The sequence below is a fragment of the Pinus tabuliformis genome, chromosome 8, assembly GCF_031772625.1.
Source record: "Pinus tabuliformis cultivar Carrire ecotype Pingquan chromosome 8, CPIR1, whole genome shotgun sequence".
In the NCBI taxonomy this organism is placed as follows: Eukaryota; Viridiplantae; Streptophyta; class Pinopsida; order Pinales; family Pinaceae; genus Pinus; species Pinus tabuliformis.
The window spans coordinates 289,631,709-289,645,303 of NC_142294.1; the positions used below are offsets into that span (position 1 = coordinate 289,631,709).

At 36.2% G+C, this 13,595-nt stretch overlaps 1 pseudogene; it reads left to right on the forward strand.

Annotated features, from left to right (window-relative positions):
• The first annotated feature begins 9 nt into the window (after positions 1-9).
• The window catches only part of LOC149235265 (ubiquitin-like domain-containing CTD phosphatase pseudogene), a 42,919-nt pseudogene continuing 29,333 nt past the window's right edge, over positions 10-13,595 (forward strand).

The following is a 13,595-nucleotide window of genomic DNA, read 5'->3' on the forward strand; positions in this document are numbered from 1 at the left end:
CGACTCATCATGGTTCGCCACCGAATGAAAAGTCGCTATGGGGGAAGTCGTGGTGGCCATGGGCGTTCGCAGTCTATTCGTCCTGAGGATATTACCCCGCCTCCGGCTACTCAGCCCTCCTCTCCGGTGAATTCGCCTCCTCTCAGCCCTCCCCGCAGGCCAACTCCGCACAATGCTTTTCAGACCACCCACTTCAAGTTTCAGAGCAATCTTAACAGGCCTGTTATTTCAGCCAATATCACTATTATCTTCTTTGAAGAAGAGGCTCCGCCTCAAACTATGGTGCGCTTGACGTCTGAGCCTTCTCAGGGTGGTCTCAGAGAGGCGGGCAACCAAAGCAATGAGCAGATTTCGGATGATGGCAGCCAGGAGAAAGGGAAGGGTAAGCTGCATGATAAGGGTGGTGCTCCCAGCGACAATCAGCCACCAGGCGGCTGCTCTCAGGGAGCCTGTGTCTCGATAGGCAGGGAAGGCAATTCCAGTGATACACATCCCTCGTCAGTTCATCCTGGTGGCAGTAATGAGGTTAACATGGCAGGAAATGATGAAATGTGGTATGGCAATGCATGCCCGGTGGTGGAAGAGCCTCTGAATGAGGACGCGGTGATATGAGGCCACCTGGGACCTTTCAGCCCCTCCCGGTTTTTTGCTGATGGCACGAATGATCAAGTTCATGTTTGGATGCAGCTCTAGTTTTGCTTCTACAGCCTGGTGGTTTCGTTCTTCTTCCTGGTGGGCGGTTTTATAAAACTCTTTTGTGGTTTTGGACAGCGTCTTCCTCATGGTCTTTCTCTTTTCAGGTCTCTTCCTCATGGTCTTTCTGTTAAATTATGGTTCCTATGTCTGGTTCCTAGCTTACTGTAACTGGTTCTCCCTTACCCGGGACAGTTTTGATGTGTTGAATGCTCTCGGAAGTTCTTTCCCAAAGCATCAACCCCCTTGTAACATTATTTCGTTTTTCAGTTAATAGAATTAGTCTTTTCCGAGAAAAAAAATATGTCAAAATGGCTTAGGCAGAAACAAACAACTATGTAGAGTTGTTGACATTAAAGCTAGTTGATTCTCTTGTGGTAATTAAGTGAATGTGGGGGGAAGTGACTTTAATGTTTATTTGAAGCCCATCTATGAGGAGGTTCAATATTTTAAATTTTCTTTTAATTGCATATTTTTTATATAGAAAAAGAATGTTGATGCGAATGGAATGTCCAATAATGGGTTATAATTGGTTCTTTGAAGTTGGCATATTTAAGCTATTTTGGAGGGGCATCCCTTTGGATATCACCATCACCCTATTTTTTTAGGGTTCTTCAATGATTCATGTGCCTTGGTTATCATGATGTATTTATTTACTACTTTTTATTTGATGTAATTAATATGTAAGTGATAGACTAAAAATTTTATGATTCTTATTAAACGCATATTTTATGTTGTATCTCTTCAAAAGAGATGTGATTTTTTGGGAGTTGTTCAATTGTATGACTAGCCTAGATCCATTTTAACTTTGGATTTGTCAAGCATCAAGAGGGACCAAATCTCTTTTCACTCTAAAAGAGGTTTTCATCCCAAGATATTTGATCCCTCTCGGTGCTTGGTATATTCAAAATTAAGATGGATCTAAGCTAAATTAATTACCCCTTTAAATAGGCTATATTTCACATGAATACCATGGGTTCTCATAAACCTAGAGCTCAAAAAGTATTGGTAACCCAAGTTAAGTTTACCTTAACTACCCATCACAAAATAATAATAATAATAATGTAATTATTTTATTTTATTTTATTTTCACTGAGTCAAAATGTTTATAGGACATTACATTACATTATAACATCTCCACCATACCAAGTTGGAGAGAGAAATAGTGTTGGAAGATTAAATGAAGATAGAAACAATTTTTGTAATATGATTTCCTTTTGAGGAAACTAACAATGCTTTAATGCATCCACAAAATATAATATTGTTTTTGGTAAATAACATTACAATTATGTTTCCAAGGGAAAAAATATCAAGAATGCATTCACCAATGTATTATTATATTATTAGATAAGTATCAGGTTGTGTCTTAGTTTCTTGAGGAAATGTGTTTATAATGTAAATGGACTTATTGTACAACCATTGCATTATTTTTTAAGTTGATTCATTTACCAAATTGGTTATGAAGCTTTGCTACAAGCATTTCCCTTGTAAGTTAATAGTGATGATTTCTACAAAATGACATTAAATACATGTGAGCATATTTATTCCAACAAGCTTACATGAGTTTTGTGCTCATCTTACATCTATTTTTGAAATAAATTTTCATTGTGATGAATGTGACAAACCACTACACTCAACACTCTATACTCCTTAGTTATTATATATAATTTTTATGTTGATGGGTGTTTTTCATTATGAGAAGGGGTGTTACACAACAATCCAAACTATCATCACCATTCATCTATTATTTCCTAAATGTCCATATGTCACCATTAACAATTCAGGGCTTACTTAATATTATGATATCGATTAAAGGGTACAAGTTGAAGATGTTGCACTATGTTATCATCCTTGTTTCCAAAAATCAAAAAATCATATCCACTTGAGGAAGAAAATAATGCTTGTGATACAACTAACACATGAATCATTAAGAAAAACCATTGGTTTGTTATGGAAAACTCTATTGTGACTAAGGTTTGACCTACTCAATTTTTCATGGAGTTGGCATATTGAGCACTGAATGAGAAGCATATGCAACTTGTTCAATATTCCCTTATGTCTCAAAACCCCTTTGCTCTTCTCGTCAATCAAAGATGCAGTCAAAAATAGGAAGGATCCTTCATCAAGATCACATGTCCTTGGGAGAAAAATTCCATCTACAGTCAATTTATATTTCATGAGTCAATTTCTCTCTTACTAATAGCAACCTTGACACAATAATTTTTTATGAGAATACTACCATGTTTTACTACCCTAGAATAAAACTGGCATACTGCGTTCATGAGCAAATGATAATGATAAAGTGATTGGGGGAAGGGAACATCTAATAAGACATGAAGGAGCTCACCATTGAGTAGCTAGTGGAGCACTTATTGAGTAAGCATCTTGTGTTGGCAAGAAGATTCATGGGATTTGGGAAAAAAAGTGTGGTAGAGTGACATCAAATAAGTCAACCATGCTTGTAAAAACAGTGATTATGAGGTCATAGAAAATAGGAATATAGAGCAATGAGATCAATCATGTTAATATGGGACATTTTTTAAAATATTATCCTAGGTAATCACAACAATACCATGCATAAGTATTTTGACCTCCCTCATGCTCATGTTGTGTTGGCACATACAGTCACATTCAACAATGGAACCCATTCCCAACCTATGTAATTGATCTAGATTATATCATTATATTATTTGTCATCTATCTTAGGGAGACCAAGGGGGATGCCCAACTAAAGGTTAGGGAGTACTACACTATTGTTGTAGAATTAACTAAGGTTTGTCATCAATGACAAAGGGGAATATTGTTGGAAATATTATTGCCATTGATGTTAAAGATAGGGGGAGACTATATGGAGAATATATATGTCCAAGATAAATATTACAAGATGAAGATGGTTGAAAATGTTATTTGGATATCCAATTGTTCTTGATTCCCAATTTGGATACCTTATTTTTTACGACATTTTTACTTTAAATAACTAGCTCAAATGAGAGCATAAGTTATATTGAATAACTTTTTCCAAGACCTTTCCAATGGTATATGACACTCCCTTTAACTCAATAGGAATGAGGAGATATGAAATTTTCTATCAAATTGGTCCAGAAAGAAGGTATAGGTTGACCCAACAAAAATTACAAGTCAACCTAGCCATAAAGTACAGGTTGTCCCTAACAATTTTTACAAATAAGCCTTATAAGTAAACACATAAATATTATAAATAAAGGATAGATGAATGCATTTTTATATCATCTAAGCAAGAACGGATATGAGGTGTGCAACAAATGTCGAGGAATTCTCTTGAGGTCTTAAAGGTGGAGCAAAAATGTGAATTGTGGAGTGAACAAGATCTTGGGAAATCAAGAGGACACAGAGGATATATCTCTAAGTACCTATGGAAAAAATTTATTTGTTCACTAGAATTTTGGAGATATGCTATAAGAAGTTAGGGTTCATGAATGCTTCTGAAATATGCTTCAAACAATTCAGCTTGACATTTTCAGTATAACCTTTTTCTCTAAAATGTTTCAGACTATGAAATCTAGAGGAGACAGAAGAGAGATCTTCAAGAACATTTGGTAGATATTTTAGAACTTTGTTCACTATAATTTGGAGATATTCTTTAAGGAAGTTATGGTTCATGAATACTCTTGAATATTCTTGAAATATGACAGGTTGGCATTTTCATTATAATTTATTTCTAAGATGTTTCAGATAATGAAATCTAGAGGGGACAAAGGAGAGATCTCTAGGTACCCATGGTATAAATTTTAGACTCTATTTCGCTGTAATTTAGAGATATTCCCTATGGAAGTTATGATTATTAAATAGTCCTGAAATCAACTTCAAACAAGTCAATTTGGAATTTTGCAATAACTTATTTTCCGAGGCTTTTTAGATTGTAAAAGTTTTAGAGATTCAAGGAGACAGACATAACTGATTTTAGAATCGGATTTGTAAAATTGGATGTTTGGCATGTTGTATAAGTTTTTCCTTGGGAAGAGGCAAAAACCAACACGTTTTGTGAGAAATAGACTTGGTGAAGGTAGAAGCAGCAAGCATACCTAGAGTATGTAGAAGCAACAAATAGACTTGGTGAAGGTAGAATTAGTAACCAAACTCATTGAAGTGGGTCGTTTCCTATGAATATATTGTAGAAGAGGGGATTGGTGTCTCCTATAGGTTGGTGCCTACAAATATTGTAGTAGAGGGGATTGGTCTCTCTTACAGGTTGGTGCCTATAAATCTTACAACAAAGGGGATTGGTGTCTCCTATAGGTTGGTGCTTACAAATCTTGCAACAGGGGGGAATTGGTGTCTCCTATAGGTTGGTGCCTACAAATCTTGCAATAGGGGGGATTAGTGTCTCCTATAGGTTGGCGCCTACAAATCTTGTAACAAGGGGGGTTGGTGCCTACAAATTTTGTAACAACATGTTTGTGCCTACAAAGTTTGTATCAATAGGTCAATGCTTATAGTGATATGTTATAAAGAAGTTTTCATTTATATATTGTGTTCCATATGTGAGATTGTTTGGTTAAATTTTCTTATATTGATTCATCACCCCTGCCCTCACGTCTCAATATAAGCTTGAATACAACAATTTGTACTAGAGTAGGTTCCTTTGAAACCAGTCCAACCACTAGAAGGAATATCTCAAAGGGACCATGGCCAATCATGAAGGTTCTTTCACAAGCAAAGTTCCACTATTCGATGAAGAAAATTATGCCTTTTGGATGATAAGGTGTTGACAGTGTTGGATGCCACCAACAATAAGGGGGTCTCTCCGGTATGAAATCCCAATTAGATCTCACACAATTTGGAGTAGGAGCCCCAACCAAAAAGTATGGATGGTTTCCATTATCTTAAAGATTTTCCTTGGCTGCAATAAACGACACAAGAGAAATGCATGCACTTTCAAGATAAACAAGTATGTTAGCCTTGTGATGTATTCAATTGTAAAGTGTATGATGGTTCTTTCACGAAACAGAAAAGAAAGTGAGTCTTTGAAAGAAAAGTAATAGTACTATCCTAGCAAAGACACACACTTAAATTTGAAAGAATCATTAGCAATCTTGCGAAATAGTTCACCAAGAAACTATGTTTTTATCTTGCGAAATAGTTCACTAAGAAACTATGTTCATGAAAGCATAAGTGTAGAATTTCCTACAAATTCTCTACAAATATACCTCTGAGATCTATGTAGAAAATCTGACTGTAGATTAACTCGATAATGCAATATACCAAAGCAAAATAGAATAATATACTTCTACTTTCAAACTTGCAAAGCTTAATAGATTTGAGCAAGATCAAGCAGAACACATATAACCAGAAGTAGAATCAATGCACATGAAACACAGAAGAATACTCAGGGGAAAGCTTCAGCTAACAACCCCACTATCTGTATTATCATACAAGGTGGAAATACATCAAGATTACACAAAGCTTTAGCTCTCACAGCTAGCCAACTCTCAGTACAATCCTCCTGGATGCTCACAGGCTAACAAGGTTTCTCACAAACCTTCTCCTCAACCCTCCAAGCCTCCTATTTCCTTGCACAGTTTCTCCTAGGTGACCCTACGGTTACCAAGTGTAACGCTAATCACTCACACTGATCTCACACCCTGTAAAATTGCTCAATCCTCAAGGAACCTTATTACTTCTGCATGGATGAGTTTCCTTTATAGGAAAACTCATGCAACTGATAATACAATATCCCTGTCTTTAATCTCAACTGGGTCTTTCTCAGAATAGACATGTATGAGTTATTTATGAGAGAATCTTCAGTTATTGGGAGTACACTAGTTGCATGCATGTATGCATTAACTGATTGAACTCACAATTAGTTTCTCAAACTGTTTGGAACTAATTTAACTAGACATAATTCAGTTAACTAAGCTAACTAATTACAACTCAAATACAACTCATCCTTATCTCCTTAATTAAGGGATAATCTCCCTAATTTAAGGGATAACTATTGCATGACTTCACAAAGACTTCTAGCTTGAATTTCTCCAACTAATTAATCCAAGATGAATTAATTAATTATTTTTCAAGCAGCTGGTGAGAGTAAATTCGTGTTTTAATTCACAATTTTAATTCAAGGACAAATTAAAATTAGAATATTCTGAATGTTATTTTTATCATTTCTTGTTGCTATTCTCAACACTCCCTCTCAATAAGAAAGGAATTCAACTCGATCCTAATCCTGAACCTTTGGATTGTTCTGCATGCAACACTTCTTTGTAGTGTTGTTGCTCCAACAACTCCAGAAACAAAACAAAAAACAAAAGAAATATCCAACCTAAATCAGAATGATGCCTCTGTCATCAAAGTCTGTGACTGCTATTGCCTTTGTCAACTGAAAACTCTATGCTTCTGCTGACTTACCCTTTCTACACTATTGTTAGTCCTTCTCTGCGCTCTTCAGTATCTAACTGCTCTAACCTCTGTCACTTTGATCTCTGACTGCATCAATCCCACTGATTCCTCCTGCTACTATGTACTTTGGGCTCCCGTAGCAAGGTACGATCCATGAGATAAAACCTCTCAATGGACCCTGCCCAATTTCAGCCTTCTTGGGACTATCACTTCACATTGCCCCACCTCACACCTGGAGGTATGGCTGCATGTGATCCCTCTGCCCACTTCTCCAATTGTGGCTCCTCCACAATTGCTTGAGACTTCTTCTAGTACTGCATGTTGAGAGGTAATTTAATCTCTCTCTCAACCACCAAGTCTCTAACATTTTCCTTGCTCCTCAAGGCTTTGTATGCATCTTGAACCTCAAGAGCATATAGGTTCTTAACTCGTGAACCGATCTGTTTCACCTATCTCGTGGTGATGTGTCTAAGGAAAACCTTTCCCTTACTAAAAACACATCATAGCCACGGTCTTCCAACGTTGCGACCGATACCAAGTTCTTCTTCAGTCTAGGCACATATTTCACATCAGTCAAGGTGATAGGAGGTCCATGCTCCCTCTGAAAAGCAACTGTGCCCACTCCTGAAACACTATACCTTTCATCGTCACCCATCTCTATGCACATCTTGAGGTCTTTCTCCTCCAAGGCACTGAATAAACTTTTATCACCAGTCATGTGGAATGAGGCTCCACTGTCAAGATACCAACCACATCCCATCATTGATGACACCATGCATGCGATGAGGGTGAAGTCCATTTCGAACTGAGAGGCTAATGCCTCAACTTCCGATCCTTCTGAGGATCCCTTCTTGGACTTCTTCGATGGGCAATTAGTCACATAATGTCCCATCTCAATATTTTTTTATTTTTATTTTTAAAGTATGATATGAATTCAATTTGCACCTGCAATCCCAAACTTCAAACTTCAAATTCTCTTCTCCGTATACTGTTCACAGCTACGATACCATGCAGAATTTCCTGCAAATTCTCTACAAATCTACCTCTGAGTTCTATGTAGAAAATCTAACTGTAGATTAACTCGATAATGCAATATACCAAAGAAAAATACAATAATCTACTTCTACTTTCAAACTTGCGGAAGCTTAATAGATTTGAGAAAGATCATGTAGAACACATACAACCAGAAGCAGAATCAATGTACATGAAACACAGAAGAATACTCAGGGGAAAGCCTCAGCTAAAAACCCCACTATCTATATTATCATACAAGGTGGAAATACATCAAGATTACACAAAGCTTTAGCTCTCACAACTAGCCAGCTCTCAGTACAATCCTCCTGGATGCTCACAGGCTAACAAGGCTTCTCACAAACCTTCTCCTCAGCCCTCCAAGCCTCCTATTTCCTTGCGCATTTTCTCTTGGGTGATCCTACTGCTACCAAGTGTAACACTGATCTCACACCCTGTAAAACTACGCAATCCTCAAGGAACCTTATTCCTTCTGCATGGATGAGTTTCCATTATAGGAAAACTCATGCAACTGATAGTACAATGTCCCTATCTTTAATCTCAACTGGGTCTTTCTCAGAATAGACATGCATGAGTTATTTATGAGAGAATCTTCAGTTATATGGAGTACACTAGTTGCATGCATGCATGCATTAACTGACTGAACTCACAATTAGTTCCTCAAACTATTTGGAACTAATTTAATTGGACATAACTCAGTTAACTGAGCTAACTAATTACAACTCAAATACAACTCATCCTTATCTCCTTAATTTAAGGGATACATGTTGCATGACTTCACAAAGACTTCTAGCTTGAATTTCTCCAACTAATTAATCCAAGATGAATTAATTAATTATTTTTCAAGTAGCTGGTGAGACTAAATTCAAATTTTAATTCAAGGAAAAATTAAAATTGGAATATTTTGAATGTTATTTTTAGCATTTATTGTTGCTATTCTCAACAATAAGACACACATTTCAAAGAAGCATACTAAAGCCAACAAAATAATTCATTTTCATTAGTATGAATTAACATAAGCATACACCATAAACAATGAAATAATAATCTCATAATCATTTACGACACATGCATGCAAAGTGTGCTAGCTCCAAGAGCTTCAAATTATGAAGTGAAAGTTCCAAGATACACCATTACAACGATACAACACTTGTTCCAATAGTGGAACTTTAAGCCACTACTTGCTTCTCAAAAGCCTATTCTTCTCTCATATGCCTAGCTTGAGAATCCAAGGTGAAAAATCCTTTGCTTGAGCTATGAGGGTGTATACATAACAAATGGGGTGACTCTTCCTCGTTTGTGACTCTTGAGCTTCCATATGACTTTTCAAACTCCTAAGAGACCTTTAGACTTATACATGAATTTTCACATTCTTTGGGTGACCTTTGGACTTCCACACAATTTACATTTCTCATTTTCTTGAAAATTACATAATTACATCCACAAATGATGTGGCAACATGATGACTCATATGACTCTTGAGATGACACTTAGACAAGACATGACTTGGCATTGATGACATGGAATTTATGATGATGTGTCAATGTCAAGCTTCTCTTCTTGTTGTTATATTTATATCTTCATGGTAGATGTTGCATGTTCTTCATCTTCCTCCTCCAAAAGGCTTGAATATATGGAGTCTCCTATGTGATCTTGATCTTCCATATTCTGTCGTGATCTAGTGTCCCTTCATCTTCTTGTTCGATGATCATCTTTTCTTTACAATTTCATAAGTGTCTTCTTACATGGTCTCCTTGTCATCCTTCTTGAGCATCATCCTGTCATGTCAAGATATGGTATCTACATATGAAATTCACTCATGATAAGACGAAATCAATATGAAAATCTCCTAGTGTATTCTTCATGTAATTTATAGATCAACCCAAAACTGAGTGTTGGACAGAGGAGAATGCTCAGGGATTGCGTAGTGCGCAGTTCCAGGAGGTAGAAGTGAGGGGTTGATGACTATGATTGTACAATGAACATTGGTTGGAGGCCAATAATGCGCATGTGAGGGAGATAGTAACACAGTGAAGCAAGATTTCCCATTGTGAATGCACAATGTGTAGTTCAAGAGAGATACCGGGCCATGGATTCCATAGTTTCATAGTTCAAAGAGACAACGAGACTAAATGCTAACTGAAATTGCACAGTGCACGGTGAGAGATTGACCAAGAGACAGATTGCACAATTCTGAGAGACAGGAGGCAACTCTCAGTACTATGAATGCATAATGTGCAGTCCTTGGAGGCAGTGATTACACATTGTGCATTTCTAGGAAGCAAGGGATACTAACTGAGGCTTGCAACCGTGCATTGCACAGTTTAGGGAGGCAAAGTGAAGCAGGGTTTATTGGGTAAGGAATTCTTCGGAATTTGACTATGGGATTAGTGAGGTAAGGGTAAAACCATTACAAGACTTGAACATGATCACATACTCATAATGATTGACGACACAACAATGTACACTTAACACCCAAAATTAGCATGAACCCATTTATACGACAAAATAATGATACTTACCTCCAAGTGCAACACTTAAGATACACTTTACGATGCAAGTGACAACACCAACAAAATAGTGCATAAAACTTTGGGAATGAGTCTAGTACATGTATCTATGATATATATGACCCGTTAGTACCAAATTTGCCTCTTCAGGATGTGTTATAACTTCCTTTCACAATGTGAGACACTTCCCTTACCAAAAGACGACACTTAGGTTGTCTTCACAAAGGGACTAGGGAACTTAGAGGACAAGCATGGAATTTCTTTTATTACAAGAAATGACAACTCACAAGGTTAAATAGGCTCCAAAGTTATAATATGGGCCAAAATTTGGAGGGTGTTGTAGCAATGCCAACATAAGGATGAGGGAATTATCTAATGTCTCTTGCCTTTGAAATTTGGAAATATTTGGTGGATGTTTAAAGCACATGACAAGAGATTAGAGTAAATTTATTACTCTAAAAGAAGAAAAAGGAGGCATTGTTACCTGTGGAGATAATGGATCAGCAAGGATATTTAGAAAGTGCATAGTTAGTCTTGATCATGGAAAACCTATAACTCATAACATCCTATATGTTTAAGGTTTAAAACAAATTATTCTATTTGTAATTCAAATGTGTGATCAAGGATACTATCTCACATTTCATTCTAAAGAATGTGAAATAAGGAAATCATGTTCAAGAAAATTGGTGGAAAAAGTAATGTGAACCTCAAGTAACATATATGTCCTTGATGAAGTTAATGGTAAAAATTGATGTGATATCCATCTCAAATTATCAATAAAAAAATAGTAAGCTCAAAGGGAGTAGCCCTTTGCCATTGATGTTAAAGGGGTAGATGTTTCAAACAAAGGGAGAAGTTATATATAGGGGGAGTAACCCTTTGCCATTGATGTCAAAGAGGGAGGAATTGTAGGTAGGGGGAGTTCTTCAACAATAAAGCTCAAATGTATGGGCTTTCCATCAATGAAAAATGGGGAGATTGCTGAATATTATGTTTTCATTGATGTAAAAGGTAAGGGGAGACAAAGACAGATTCCCAATTAAAGGTTAGTGAGTACTACAATATTGTTTTAGAATTGACTAAGATTTTCCATCAATGACAAAGGGGGATATTTTTTAAAATATTTGTTTCATTGATGTCAAAGACAGGGGGAGACTATAAATTTCCAAAATAAAGGCCGTAAGATGAAGATGGTTGGAAATATTGTTTGGATACCTCATTTTTTCTTTATGCCTAGTTTGATACCCTATCTTTGACCAAACAAATACTTGAAATACCGTGCTCAACCGGAAGCATAAGACATATGGTTGAATATCTTATTTTGATACCTTTCCAATGGTATATGGAACTCCTTATAACTCCATAGGAATGAGGAGATATGAAATATTTTGTTAGGTCGGTCAAGCGAGAAAGTATAGTTCAACCTAGCCAATTTTACAAGTCAACCCCATAAGTGAACATATAACCACTTTAAATAAAGGATAGATGAGTGTGGTTTTATATCATCCAAATAATAAGAGAGATATGAGGTGTGAAACAGAAGCTGGTGAATACTCTTGGGATCTTAAAGGTGGAGAAAATATGTGATTTGTAGAGTGAATTTGGCATCTTGGCATTTTTGCTTTAACTTTTCTTCTAGGATATTTCAGTCCATGAAACTTTGAGGAGATAGGTAGAAATATTCATACACATACAGTAGAAATTTGAAACTTTGGTTCATTGTACTTTCAGAGATATGAATAGAGGAATTTAGGGTTCCTAAATGCTCTGGAAATCTACTTCAAAGAAGTCAACTTGGCATTTTTGTGACAATTTTTCTTCTAGGATGTTTCGGATCATCAAAATTGGAGGAGATGGAGAGGATATCTTCATGTACATGTGATATAAATTTTAAACTCTAATTAACGATAATTCAAACATATGCTCTAGAAAATTTAGGGTTTGTGAATGCTCTTGAAATTTGCTTCAAACAAATTAGCTTGAAATTTTCACTATAACTTTGTTTTTTTTTTTGAGATGTTTCAAATGGTGATATTTGGAGGAGATAGAGGAGACATCTCTAGATACCTATGGTAGAAATTTTAGACTTTTGTTTTCTATAATTTCAGATATATGCCCTATGGAAGTTCAAGCTATTGAAAAGTCCCAAAATAAGCTTCAAACAAGTCAATGTAGCTTTTTTGCAATAACTTATTTTTTGGGACTTTCATACTGTGAAAATTTCAGAGATTTGAGGATACATATAGAAGTGCCTTGGGTAAAAATTTCATAATAGTTGCAATTGGATAAATGGCACTTTTTATAATTTTTTTTGGAAGAGGCCAAAAACATCAAGTTTAGGGAGAAACAAACCCGGTGAAAATAGAAGCAACAAGAATACTTGGTGAAGGTAGAAGTGTAGGTAGACTCTTTGAAATAGTTTGGTGCCTATATATATTGAAACAAATAATATTGTTGTCTCCTATAGGTCCATGCCTACAAATCTTGTAGTAGAGGGGATTGGTGTCTATTGTAGGTTGGTACCTACAAATATTGCAGTAGGGGGAACTGTTATCTCCTATAAGTTGGTGCCTACAAAGATTACAACATGGAGTATTGATGTCTCATGTAGGATGGTGCCTACAAATATTGCAACAAGTGTATTTGTGTCTCTTGTAGGCTGGTTCCTACAAATATTGTAGCAAGGGCAATTGACGTCTCACATAGGCTGGTGCCCACAAAGTTTTTAATAGTAGTTTGGTGCCTACAAAGTTTGTATTAGTAGGTTGGTTCCTACAAAGTGTGTATCAATGGGTTGGTGCCTACAAAGTTTGTATTAGTTGGTTGGCTCTTACAAATATATGTTCTAAAGAAGTTTTCATTTATATTTTTTGTTCCACATGTGAGATTGTGTGATTATGATTCATGAATATTTGCATAAGTAAGAAATTGTCTTATATTGATTCACTTACCTCCACCCTCTCCACCCACCACTCAATATAA